Source organism: Pogona vitticeps, chromosome 5 (genome assembly GCF_051106095.1).
Source record: "Pogona vitticeps strain Pit_001003342236 chromosome 5, PviZW2.1, whole genome shotgun sequence".
NCBI classification, from domain to species: domain Eukaryota; kingdom Metazoa; phylum Chordata; class Lepidosauria; order Squamata; family Agamidae; genus Pogona; species Pogona vitticeps.
This window is the reverse complement of record NC_135787.1, coordinates 141,025,807-141,039,187: the sequence shown is the minus strand read 5'-3', so window position 1 is coordinate 141,039,187 and position 13,381 is coordinate 141,025,807. Positions and strand designations below refer to the sequence as shown.

General features: G+C 39.8%; 1 long non-coding RNA gene across 1 annotated transcript in view; it reads left to right on the top strand.

The window, feature by feature from the left end:
- The first annotated feature begins 2,877 nt into the window (after positions 1 to 2,877).
- The window catches only part of LOC144583322 (uncharacterized), a 28,066-nt gene continuing 17,562 nt past the window's right edge, over positions 2,878 to 13,381 (top strand). The window contains exon 1 of the long non-coding RNA XR_013537046.1: positions 2,878 to 5,944. This is a non-coding gene — a long non-coding RNA (uncharacterized LOC144583322). The remainder of the gene's footprint in view (positions 5,945 to 13,381) is intronic.

Here is a 13,381-nt window from a genome sequence, read left to right as displayed (position 1 = left end):
CATCTAATGATGGCTATTTGTAATGTATAGTGTAGCCCAAAGACACAGCATGTCTTCAAAAACAAAATCCCCTCATGTTTCCCATATAAAGAAAACATTAGTGGTGGACCTAGTGCCAGATGAACAGAAAGCAAATCTACAGTGCTTTAGCGTCTCTCTTTTTCATTCCTCATAACTGACTAGAAGCTGTACCAAAGTTTCTGAAATCCTGCAGGTTTCTTACATGGGATCTCCTCTGTAACATACAGGTATATGGTTTTTTATGACATATGGGGAAAAATATGGAGCTGGGTAAAGGGTAGCAAAACTCTCCCCTAGCTCCAAAATTTCAATACCCCCAAACTGTCCAAAACACTGCACCTATCCTTCTGAAAGGAGTCTCTAGTATTTCCAATGTCACTTTATGACAATTGTCCACAAAATAAAGAAGAGAAGAGGTATTTGAGACCGATCTGGAAAGGTGCCTCTTGCTCAAACTTCCATTTCCTTTCTGAAGAAAGGCAGGCTTCATCTCCTCTGAAGTGGCAAGTACCTATGCAACCTTCAGGCAGTTCTGCTACTGTTTTCCCCAAAGTGTTTGAAAGTTTCCTTATTTTAAATGTCATAATTTACAGCCACATGATATAAAAATCCTTGTACTTGTTTTTCTGAAATTTGGCAGGGATAACCCTCCCTAAAGGGTTGCTATGCCTGCAAATCTCATAGATATATGACAACCCTGGGCTGGGGCATAGAGATTTCTTAGTTTTAGCTTCTTAATTCTTAGTGAAAGAATCACAAAGATCTGGAGTTCTGAATTCAGAGTGAAATTAAAAAACAAGTTGAGAAATATGGCCCCTAAATCAGTCCCAATGCAACTGTTTTTGAAAACATTGAACTGACACATTAATTAAACCTCATGATTAGTGCACATACCTCTAACTGATATTACTATAAACTCTGTATGGGTCCATAGTGGAGGTATTATGTTTGGACAAGGGGCTTGGTGCTGTTGCCCCAGGGAGAGTAATTCCCAATGCATCAGCTGTAGACTTGGATTCTGAAGGGTCAAGAGGAGAATCATTGCATAATTCCTTGCTTTTCCTCTTCCCTTTACCTTTTCCGATGTGCTGGGCACTACTTAGACAGCGAACATTTTAGTTGTATGTTATTGTATTTGTCTGTTTTACTGTACTCAGTATGCCAATAAAGGTTTCTGACTGACTGACTGACTGTATGGGTGGATGGCATTACTGAAGGCAGCCTGCCATGGAATATTTATTTATTTATTTATTTATTTATTTATTTATTTATTTATTTATTTATTTATTTATTTATTTATTTATTTATTTATTTATTTATTTAATTTAATTTAATTTAATTTAATTTAATTTAATATACCACCCATCTAGAATATGTCTACTCTGGGCAGTTTACATATAACATAAAAATAAACTAAGGTAAAGTCCAGATTAATCACAGAGTCCAAGATGGGAAAGGAAAAAAAGAAGAAAGAGAGAGAGAGAAAAAAAAAGGGGAGATAGGCCATGTAATGGCTGCAGGGAAGGCCTGCCTGTATAGCCATGTCTTCAAGTTAGTCTTGAAGGCCCTCAGTGAGGGAGCCAGGCAGATCTGTACAGGTAAATTGTTCCAGAGGTGAGGGGCCACTGGAAAATAATGGTCTCATGAATGTTAATCTATATCTCATCTCAATTTTTCCAGCGATATAAAAAAAATCCAATTACAGCAAATACTAAATTATTAAATACAGCTGTGTAGGGCAGTCCTCCTTTTCTTTTGGATTAATGTAGCAAGAATTGTTGTGATAGTGAATTCTAGCAATATCTGAGGCCTTGGCTTTTTCTCTTTCTGTGGTCTCCTAGGGAAATACTATTGGATTTCCAGGTTTCCAACAAGGCTGGTAAAGGAAACTTTCTTGTCTGGAAGAATGATGAGAAAAGTGAAGTGGTTTATGCTGAGATTCTGCTCCTGGGGTATCCTGAATCATTTGGGAGGCTTCTTTGGGTTGGAAAATAAATCACAACACATAAATGTTTATTAGTTTGTATGCCACCTATTAATTATTCAAGGTGCTGAGAGATTAGGTAAATGTTTGATAAACTGGTATACATTATACATAAATAACCAGCTTCATTTGAGCATTGTTTCTTTAGAAAAGCTGAAGATTCACCACTACGTCAGGTGAAGCCATCAATTCAAAGAGTGAGCCCTCCGCTAAGTCCTCGGACTTGGAGCTGGAGGGCGGGGTTTGCCACCCACCCCGGAAGGGCACGAGACATCGCGGGAACGGGCTTGGCCGGGGGTGGAGAGCAGGCTTTATAAGGGGGCTCTCCACCCGCATCGGCCTCTTTCGCTTTCAGGCACCCACCCGCCCGCCCTTTGATCTAGTGTGATTTGTGGTCGCCTATTTTGGGGCCGGATAGGAATTTTTGACCTTTATCCTGATTGGCCTTGGATGGGGGGATTTTTCGCCTATCCCACACTGGATCTGGGTTGTTGCCAGTGGTTAGGATTTTACTATCGGTCACACTGGCGGGTAGTGCGGAAATAACCGGTATTTCAGTGTGTCCCAATGGATAAATCAAGTAAGCTAACAGCGCGTCTGACCTTCCGGCATTGCGGATCGTGCGATCACGGTGCCTGTGGGGAAAGGATGCGCTGGGCCACTCATAGACCAACAGGCATCAGTTAAAGATGTCTTGAGGTCTGGGGTGTTTATTAGCGGCTAGACAGGATCCGGCGGTTATTCGACCGAGGAGCTTGGCGGCCGGGGACTCGCCCCTTTTGATCATCTAGGGGTATGATTATACCCCAGTTTAATGGTTTTCCGCACTACAGCAGGCCCCCATATATCTGGTTGGCCGAAAGGCAGGTTATTTGGATTACTAAGTTGAATAAAAGTGTGGCCCGCATTAACCCAAACTAATGTCTCGTGTCTTTATTTCGGGGTTGGGGTGGCAACCTTGTATGTTAGAAATCTTGATGGAGCTCTCACTGTGCTTTTTGCGGTAGGGTGCTCCATAGAGAACAAAAGAGTGTGCTCCCATACTAATGATGTGTAGAATGAGATTTGTTCATGCTTTGTATGACTAAGAGTGATTTACTGTAATTGCCTAGGATAGCATTGTGTAAAGCTGTGTGCACTGCAGCTCCCCATGGCTGCCCTAACCCCACAAGCAGCAGGAAGAGGAATTTGTTGCATTAGGATTGCCAGGAGGATCAGGGGGATTGTGAGAGGATGGTCCATAATTCACCCATTGACCATGAGCAAGAATGCTGTTTCCAGAAAGACAGCCCATGTGTTGCCCACCTTGTTTAGAATATGAAACAGTTTAAGCCAAGAAAATATTCTTCTATAAGTACATATAAACCTAGTTCACATGTCATGTTACGTAATGGTTTAGTGTTGCAATAATCTGCAATAAATCTTTTGTTCTTGTACTTTCCCCCTCTACTCTTCCTGAGTTGAAGCTGTAGGAAGTGGAAGCTTTCACTTCAGTTCTAGATTAACAACAGTTTAGTCTCTAGACTGTAGTTAATCTGAACAAGGATTAGTTGATATTTATTGATATCAGAAAAGCTGGTGTTGAGACTGATGATGCCATAAAGATACAAATATGCCGGAACTAGTGAATTATTTGTTGACATACATCAGGCTACGGTGTCTCCCCGAAAATAAGACAGGGTCTTATATTAATTTGTGCTCCAAAAACACATTAGGGCTTATTTTCAGGGGATATTTTATTTTACAGTCATGTCATCTTCTTCTGGTTGCTGCACAAGGGTGGAGGGCGGGGTTTCACTTAACTGGGGCTTATTTGGGGGGTAGGGCTTATATTACAAGCGTCCTGAAAAATCATACTAGGGCTTATTTTCAGGTTATGTCTTCTTTTCGGGGAAACAAAGTAATACTTTGAAGCCACCTTATATTTGGATCAAAGCCAGTCTAAATAGAATAATCATGGTTGAACATTTTAACAGTATGTACCTCTGATTTCAATGTAAGTACAACCAAATATCTGGAACAAAATCAGTGTGTTCCAGAAGTTACATAGATGTAGGATACTAAACTGATGAAATCTGAAATGGTCAAATTTCTTGGAATTCTTTGTGAGAAGAGTTGAGAGAAAATGACCATTTCCAAAGAGAGAGAGAGACAGAGAGAGAGAGAGTGTATAGCCCTTCAGCCATTTGCAATGAACAAATAAAACAAAAGCAATTGAAATAGCCCAACACAACAAATGCTCTAAATGGTTTCCCCAAATTCAATTAAAAATGTAACTTCTCATGAATTCTGCAGCCTCAAAATTATTCAACCCTTCATGGCAAACATCTTTACTATTTAGTAGAGCATCCTTTTGCTGCTATGACTTGCTACAAACAAGATGCATAGCCAGACACTAGCTTCTGGCAGCGTTTCTGAGGAATCTTAGCCCATTCCTCATGACCAATGGCCTCCAGTTCAGTAATATTCTTGGGTTTGTGTGCTGCAAATGCCTTCCTCAAATGTCACCAGAGATTTCCTATGGGGTTTAAGTCAGGTGATTGTGATGACCACTGTAGAATCTTCCTGGATTTCTTCTGCAACCATGTTTTGGTGGAATTTGAGGTATGCTGGGATCATTGTCCTGTTGGAAGGTCCAATGTCACCCGTGCTTCAGCTTCCTCACAGATGGCACAACATTTTCTCCTAGGATTTTCTGTTACTTCAATGAATCCATCTTGCCTTCCACATGCTGCAGGTTTCCAGTGCCAGAGGATGCAAAGCAGCCCTAGAGCATCACTGAGCCACCACCATGCTCAATTGTAGGCAAAGTGTTCTTTTCAGCATATGCTTCGTTCTTCTTCCTCCAGACATACCGCTGATCCATTGGGCTGAAAAATTCCAGTCTTGTTTCGCCAATCCACAGAACAGAATCCCAAAACTTCTGTGGCTTCTTTATATGATTTTGAGTGTAACAGAGCTGACTTTTCTTGTGCTTTTGGGTCAGTAGTGGTGTATATCTTGGAATTCTGTCATGGTAACCTTCTGCTTTTAGTATACACCTTACTGTGCAAACTGAAACTTCAGCCCTGTTGCCACCAAGTTTTGCTGCAGGGATTTTGCAGTCCCTGAAGGGTTTTTCTCAACCTGCCTTCCCAGAAATCTGGTTGCATCCATTGGTAGCTTCCTTTTTCTGCCCTGTCCAGGTAGTGTAACCACTGTTCCTTTAACTTTGAACTTGCGAACTATGCTTCCAACGGTGTCTCTAGGAACATTCAGTGCTTTCGCTATCTTTTTGTATCCTGTTCCTTGCTTGTGAAGGGCAATGATCCTTTTGGATAACTTTTCGGATCATTCTTTTAGCTTAGCCATATTTCTAACATGCAGTTAACTGTGACACTCGCCAAACCGCTGCCAAGGTCAGGTATTTTATGTGTTCCTGCTCAAGTGCACCTGGTGCAACTAATGAAGACCTTGATTAGATGCATCAGGTGTGCTTGAGACAATACCTGTTTTGTATATTGGTCCTGTTGTGAGGGATTCTATTCAGGGGGTTGAGTAATTTTGAGACGGTAGAATCCATTAAATGTTACATTTTCAGTTGAATTTGGGGAAACCACTGGAAACATTTGTTATGTTGAGCTATTTCAATTGCTTTTGTTTGATTTGTTCATTGCAAACAGCTGGAAGTCTGTAATTTTTGACAGTAAGCCTGATTTACAATAGGGGTTGAATAATTTTGATTATTACAACTATATAGCTTTAAAAATCTGGCATATTGGCAATATAGTGAGAATGTGAAGGGGGGGGGAAGCTAACTTCTGGAGATATTAAAAAAAAAGAAAAGAAAACCAAGCAAAAGTGTTTTCTTCTTTCTGTTCCAGGCATACCACAGATGAAAATAAAATTCTTTAAAAACTGAAAGAAAAGAAAAAAGACTGGAGAGAGAAAAAATGCCCAGTAAGACTATTTTGAAGTTATTTTCTTGAATGTGCCCTGGTCAGCAACAACAGTCCCAGAGAGCATAAATGCAAGTCCCACCGAGCATGTGAAGTTGGTTTTCTTTTTTGTCAACAATGCTTCTTAGGAATGCTTGAGGTGGATTGCTTCTGCTTTCATGACATCACCTGCAAGTGATTTATCAATAAGAAGAAGCACATGATCTGCTGTAGCCCCCAAAATAAAAGGAAATAAAATTCTCTAGTTACTGTTGCCATTGGGATATCAAGTAGTTTTACCCAAAGTAAACCCTATCAGAATAGTTCTTTATATTGAGTCTACAGTTTGTAGCTGTTTACTTAAAAGAACATCTAATAGCGCCAATAATTGGGAAGATTTCAGGGTCATCCCTAATTAGACAAAGAAGAAAGATATTTTCATGCATTTATATGTCAGCAAATGTTGGTTGGAAAAGAATATGAGAACTACAGTAGAATGCCATTGGAAAATAACAGTGCATTAGTGGGCTCATATGCTAAGTGAGGATGGAGGGTAGTCTGAATTTCCTTACTTTTCCAGGTGCATCTTGTATCATAATAGTTTGATTAAACTGTGATTTCGAAGTTGTAACCACATTAGTTTGTGCAAGCATTCCTCCTACAAATGTCTCAGAGTCATTTGTTGAGATTTTAAGTTCTAGTTAATGAGAAAGGGGTGGACTCTGTGGAACTTGTAGCCATACTCTTCTGCGAGTCTATATTTCTGTTGAGTAGCAAAATGGAATTTGATGAGAAATTCAGAACTCTGCAACAGAGGCAATAGGGGAACTTCTCATCAGTCATAACTACGCAGTGGCCTTCAACATATCACTTCCTGAAATGCCTATAAATCTATGTAGACATAGATCTATGTAAGACATTGTCTTAATGTATATCACTTCCTGAAATGCCTATAAATCTATGTAGACATAGATCTATGTAAGACATTGTCTTAATGTATAAGACAATGCACATACTCACTAGACTGAAATCAAGGATTTCAGATTCTGGTTAAAATGGAAGCCAAGCTCAATAGTGCCTTGCTTGGGCTATTGAGAAAGGGATGGAGAAAATTCACCTCTTGCATGAGCATTGGGAGATTTATACCTAAAAAATTCTTTCAAAGCCATTATTTACCGATGCTTCATTTTTAACAGGCTCATTGTAGTGAATACAAGCATTGTCCTATGCTGATTTCAAAGAATATGTTATAGCATGGAGCTCTCTCTTATACTGTACTGGACCAATGGCAAAATATTTTAAATATTTTTTAAAAAAATTAATATTGTAAGTTGCCTTGACTCCTGTTGAGGAACAAAGACAGGGCATAAATATCTTAAATGAACAGATAAATAATAATTATTAAATTGCAGTTTGCTAGCTATTTTTTTTTAAAAAAACACCCAAGCTTACAATGCATTTCAGTAATCTAAATGGGAAATTATCAGCACATAGATGACTGTGACCAGGTGTGACATTCTTCATGTGTTTATTTCATCTACATTACACAACATCTGAATGGGGCTTGTGAAAGAAGCCAGAGGGTTGTATAATGTTGCTAGAAGGGACAAAAAAGGCAGTAGACAGAACAAAGGAACAGAAGAATACAGCATCAACCCATCATGTTTTACTATATGAGATAGCACCAGATGCATAACTGCCTAATTATCCAAAGCGGTGTAAAGGTAAAGGTTCCCCTTGACAATTTTTGTCCAGTCGTGTTCGACTCTAGGGGGCGGTGCTCATCCCTGTTTCCAAGCTATAGAGCCAGTGTTTGTCCAAAGACAATCTTCCGTGGTCACATGGCTAGTGCGACTTAGACATGGAACGCTGTTACCTTCCCACCTAGGTGGTCCCTATTTATCTACTTGCATTTGCATGCTTTCGAACCGCTAGGTTGGTGGGAGCTGGGACAAGCGACGGGCGCTCACTCCGTCGCATGGATTCGATCTTACAACTGCTGGTCTTCTGACCCTGCAGCACAGGCTTCTGCGGTTTAGCCCACAGCGCCACCACACCAAGCGGTGTACATAGTGCTTAAAGCCGCCAAGTCATTTTGGCAGAAACTCTGCTCAAGACCTCTCTTCCTGCTTGACAGTAAAAATTACCACAAGAGTAAACTAAATAACTAATAATTTGCCACTCTTTTGTGACCCTAAAAATTCTGGCCATCTCACTTTCTATTTAATTGAAGCACAATACATGAAAGTTTAGAAATGTATCACATATTCTTTATCTCCCCCGTTTCTATATCCATTGCCCCTATATCTCAAATATCTGGGTTTTCCCCCTTATAATAATCAAAACCCAAACTTACAACAGTGCAGTTTCCTTTTGTCTTGGTTAGAATGCAGATATAATTCCTTACAGCTTCTCCAAGCCTAGGGGGTGGTAAAGTGTTATACAGAGACCTTCATAATTGTCTGAATGGGGCTGGAATTCATTTTCTCCCAGTATAATTTATGTGGAGAGTTAGAATTTCACCATAATACCTTCTTCTAGTTGTGACACGAGCAATACATCAAATGCTGCATAAAGCTTCTATGGGAACTTGTTTGGGTTGACAATGTCGTAAAAAAAAAAAGACAGCAAAAAGTGCCAATGGTTTTTAAGTAGTGGCATCCGTCTCAAATTTTCCTTTATGATCAGCCTAGACAACCACCTTTGTTTCTCTGCTGATGAGCAACAATCCACAGGATTAATGTTCTTGGTGAAAATAATTTCACCATGAATGGAAGAAATATAATTTAGAATTCAACTTTTTTTCCAATACCCTTTTTTCCCATATATGGCAAGCAAGGCCTGGAGCCTCTGCCAAGGAAATTTATATATTATTGATTATTACTATTCACATTTATAGTCCATCTTTCTTCTAGGAGTTCAGTACATTGTGCAATCTATCCTCTCTACAACAACCCTGTGAGGTAGGGATTGATTGAAAGTCAGCTACTGAGTTTTATAAATCAGACACAAACCTTGTTCTCTTAAATCCTATCCCAAAATTCTAATCACTAAATCACACTGGAGTCACAATATTTATGTTTATTTCAACATATTTGAAATAGTTCAGATCTGCTAAATGCTAAAGAAGACAGTAGAATCACCCAAAAGTTATGGAAGAGTTTGTTTTGTTGATCAACTGCAAGTTCATTTGGTTTATCTCCATAGATGTAATGAATACTCAGAGGTATTCTCATCCTTGACAAGGACAAAAAAAAGGACAAATACTGCACTGTGGAAACTAAAAGACCATCATTCCCAGAAAAGCTGTTTTTTTTAAAAAAATTTTTAAAAAAACTTGCTTTTTTGTTAACATTTTGTATTCCATGCCAAGTACAAGAATTTCTGTGGAAAAAAAATCAGGTTTTCTGTGCAAAGTGTAGTGTGTGTGTCCACAAACTTTGGTAGAAGTTTAAAAAAAGAGATCCTTATACATTTGCCCAGCAGGGAGAAAATTGATTAACTGGTCATTCATTCATTCATTCATTCATTCATTCATTCATTCATTCATTCATTCATTCATTCATTCATTCATTCTTTTCTGGAAGAGCAGAATAAGCATTTACATATATTGTTACTATGACTGATTTCAGTTCTGGGAGGCTAGGACTGAGTAATCATATGTAAAAAATGTGAAGTGAATCCTTTTTTTCTCCACTTGTGTTTCACCCTTCAGAGTACCATAGGAAGAGCCTAACTTTGGCTTGGAATTGGATCAAACCAAGGGTCTCCCTAGTCCAGTATTTTGATCACAAGGTGGTCAACCAGTTACTTGGCAGAAGCCCACCAGATAGACATGGGTATAACTGTGCCTCCACCACAATTAATGTTCTACACATACTGCCTCTGATACTGAAAGTGACATATGGATCTTGACTGACAGCCAGAGATGACCCTTACCTTCATGGGTTTATCTAATCTCCCTTTTAAAACCTTACAAGTTGGGCACTGATGGCTACATCTTGTGGCGGTGAATTCCACAGCTAATCATGAGGTCTCTGAACAAGTGCCCCCCCATTATGTGCCTTGATTCTCTCACCATGTGGCTTCAGGAGACAACCTTGGGTTCCCTTATCACAGAAGAGGGGGAAAAGCTTATCCTCATCTGTGGTCTCTACATCATACATACTTTTATACATCAGTAATTTCTCCTGCTATTCACTTTTTTCCTGTGTTAAACAGCCCCCCAAAAGTATATCTTAAAATGCCAAGATATGCAATTAAACCAATCATGTGCAAAATATAGCATGTGCAGAATATATCATGAGGAACAAAAAAAGCCTGGGAATGTGATGTTCTAAATATCTTGCTTTCTGAACTACATACTTGAAAAAATTGCAGCTAATGTACTGGAATTTATATATCAGGAAATACTTTTGGAGATTTTTGTTTACCTGATAGGCACCACCAAAACAATCAAAAGAACAATGCTGAATTTAATACACTGTGCACACTGGATTATATCCAAATTTTAATTATTGCTCATTAGTTCATTGGCTGCTTTGCACTCTCCAGTTCCTAGCAAAACTGAGCCTGGCAGGATCTTCTTTTCTTATTATTTGGGCTGCTAAATTGTGAACATCTCTCCCAAAATCTTTAGAGAGACATTGAGCGATATGACAATTGAGCATCATTATGTGTAAAATTGTGCTCCCGAGCTGCTTGCCTACATCTCAGTGTGCCAGACCAGAAACGGAGTGCAAGAAGTGAAGCGGCCAATGCTTTGGCTGAACATCAGTTTGGAACATCTCAGTACTTCCTGTCTTCATGCTGACATGTGTGTTACTTGAAGGATGATGGGAATCATGCAGGAACATGCTGTGGTGTGGTCCTTTTCCACAACTGAAACCTGTGAGAAATCCAAAAGATGTAAACATTGACCCTTCCTTCAGTTTCTGATGCCTCCATTTCCTGTTTTTTCTGCTTAGCCCCCAAAAGGGCAATGAATACAACTGAAGAAGGCAGATAACTGAACATTTTCACCTTTTTATAGAATATTCCTACATACTGTATATGCTGGAGCAAACACTGGAAGATTCCTTCTGTTGCCCAACGTTGAAGCTAAAGACAAAACAAGCCATGATCAATGTGCTATTACAGCAATCTTGCCCATTAAAAAAAGAATAAAGACACAGAGAAAAACAGCTCCTGTGAAATTCTGTAAGCAGGAACAGGGCGCTTTGTGATGCAAATAATGGAGCTGTGTCTGTGTAACAATTTTCATCAGGCCTCAAGCAGCCATTAGAGGTGGGAGTATTCATATATGAATATCCCTGCACAGCTGGAGTTAACAAAGCTCCACCCCCTGAGGCCAGATGGTCCGGCCTCATGGGGTTTGGCAGTTACCAGAGAGGCACCTTACATGGATCTCAATGAGATTTTGATTAAAGACCCAGATTTTTGCTGGGGGAATTCCTGCAGACATAATAAAAAATGTGAAAGACCTGTGCCTATAGAATACTTTGACCACTCTAGCAATGCAGTCCTAATGCATGTTTATTTAGAAATAAGTCACATTGCATTCCATCAAAGAATTTGTAGGATCTTGCTTTTAGTATTGGTTCACCCAATATCCCTAATACTGCATATTTCTGCCCAATTAAGCGTTTAAAATTCTGATTAGCACCTGTCAGTTCTCAGCAGCTAATTACCCATGACAGAGTTGAATGGTAGCACTTTTGCTGTTAAAAAAAAGATCTTGAGCACTAATTGGATGATTAGCAATGAGAGCATTAAGCACTGTTCTAATGCTAATCAGTTGTTTGAGCTGACCTTAGGTTCAGTTGGATCTGGGAAAAATAATGCAGTAAGTGAATTGCAGCAACCACTAGTTAAAACACTTCTGAAGTCCAAGTGGCCAGCTGTTTAACAGGTCATATATTTTTCTTCAACCTGCTTCAGTGTCCTCGAAATCTGTTGGGCTACATCTCCCATCACTGCCAGCCATTCATCATGCTGGCCAGGCATGGTCCGAGATGGAATCTAACACATCTGGAAGGTACCCACTTGAGGAGATGGTTGTGATAGGCTCCCTCTCCATTTTGCAGTCATTCTTTTTTGCTTTCCAACATTCAGGATGTTCTCTACTCTTTTCCTCAAGTATTGTAACTCTGGGATTTTTATTTCTGCATCATGCCTTGGAGTGCAGTATCTCTGGGTAACTTGCAATTATGTAAAAACCCAAATTACAGATAAGCACTTTGGTGCCCAATACTGGGATAACTCATACCATACTGATAACTCATACCAAAGCACAGCTGGTGCCTGGCATCTTTACACAACCATCACAGCCATAGCACCAAGAAAATTCCAACAGCTAATGCCTACCGTGTCTTCTTCCTTCCTTTGTTTTCTGTCTGAGAACTCTAACCAGTGTCTAGCTTTTGGGGGCTAGCCATTGCCTTAATTACCATGCCACTTGCACTATAGCTTCATTCTTGGGACTCAAGCTGTTTTTGGCTTTTAAGTGGAAAAATGTTACCAGGAAAGGGAGAACTGACAACAATGTAATTCTCATTATGACTACACACATAAGCATACACACAAGCATGCATGTGCGTGTGCACACAAAACACCTACACTAATCTGATACTATTCTAAACTGGCACAGCTCAGTTCCATGGATTCTTATGATTTGTTCTTTGAAACAGTATGTGGCGAACACCCTAAGATATGCAATAAGTTATGTATTATTCATGAGTTATATGCTAATATGGTTAAGAGGTGGGGCCGAAAGGGATGTTAAAAGGTGGCGCCTGAGAGGAGAGTTGAGTTGAGTCAGAGTCTGTGTTAGGAATCAGAGAGAGAAGGATAGTTTGGGGAGTGATTAGTTTGAGTGGTGGCGCTGCGGGTAAAACCACAGAAGCCTCTGTGCTGCAAGGTCAGAAGACCTGCAGTCATAAGATTGAATCCACACGACGGAGTGAGCCCCCGTTGCTTGTCCCAGCTCCTGCCAACATAGTGATTTGAAAGCATGCAAAATGCAAAATGTGAGTAGATAAATAGATACCACCACAGTGGGAAGGTAACGGTGTTCCGTGTCTAGTCGTGCTGGCCACATGACCACGGAAGATTGTCTTTGGACAAACACTAGCTCTATGGGTTGGAAACAGAGATGAGCACTGCCCCCTAGAGTTGGACACGACTGGACAAATTGTCAAGGGGAACCTTTACCTTTACCTTTACCTAGTCTGACTGTAAATTGTGGTAATAACTATAGAAGGTTAATACTGAAGCTTGATAAAACTTGAAGATTGTGCTTATGAATTGTTCCAGAAACCAGCTGTATTCAATAAACCTGTTTTGTTAAAAAGTCAGTACTGAATGAACCTTCATCTTTTCGAAGTAAAGTACGTTGATAAGGAGATCAATTGGTGGCAGCGTGTCAATAGGTGTTTTGGTTTGCCTTCGTGAGCTCTGT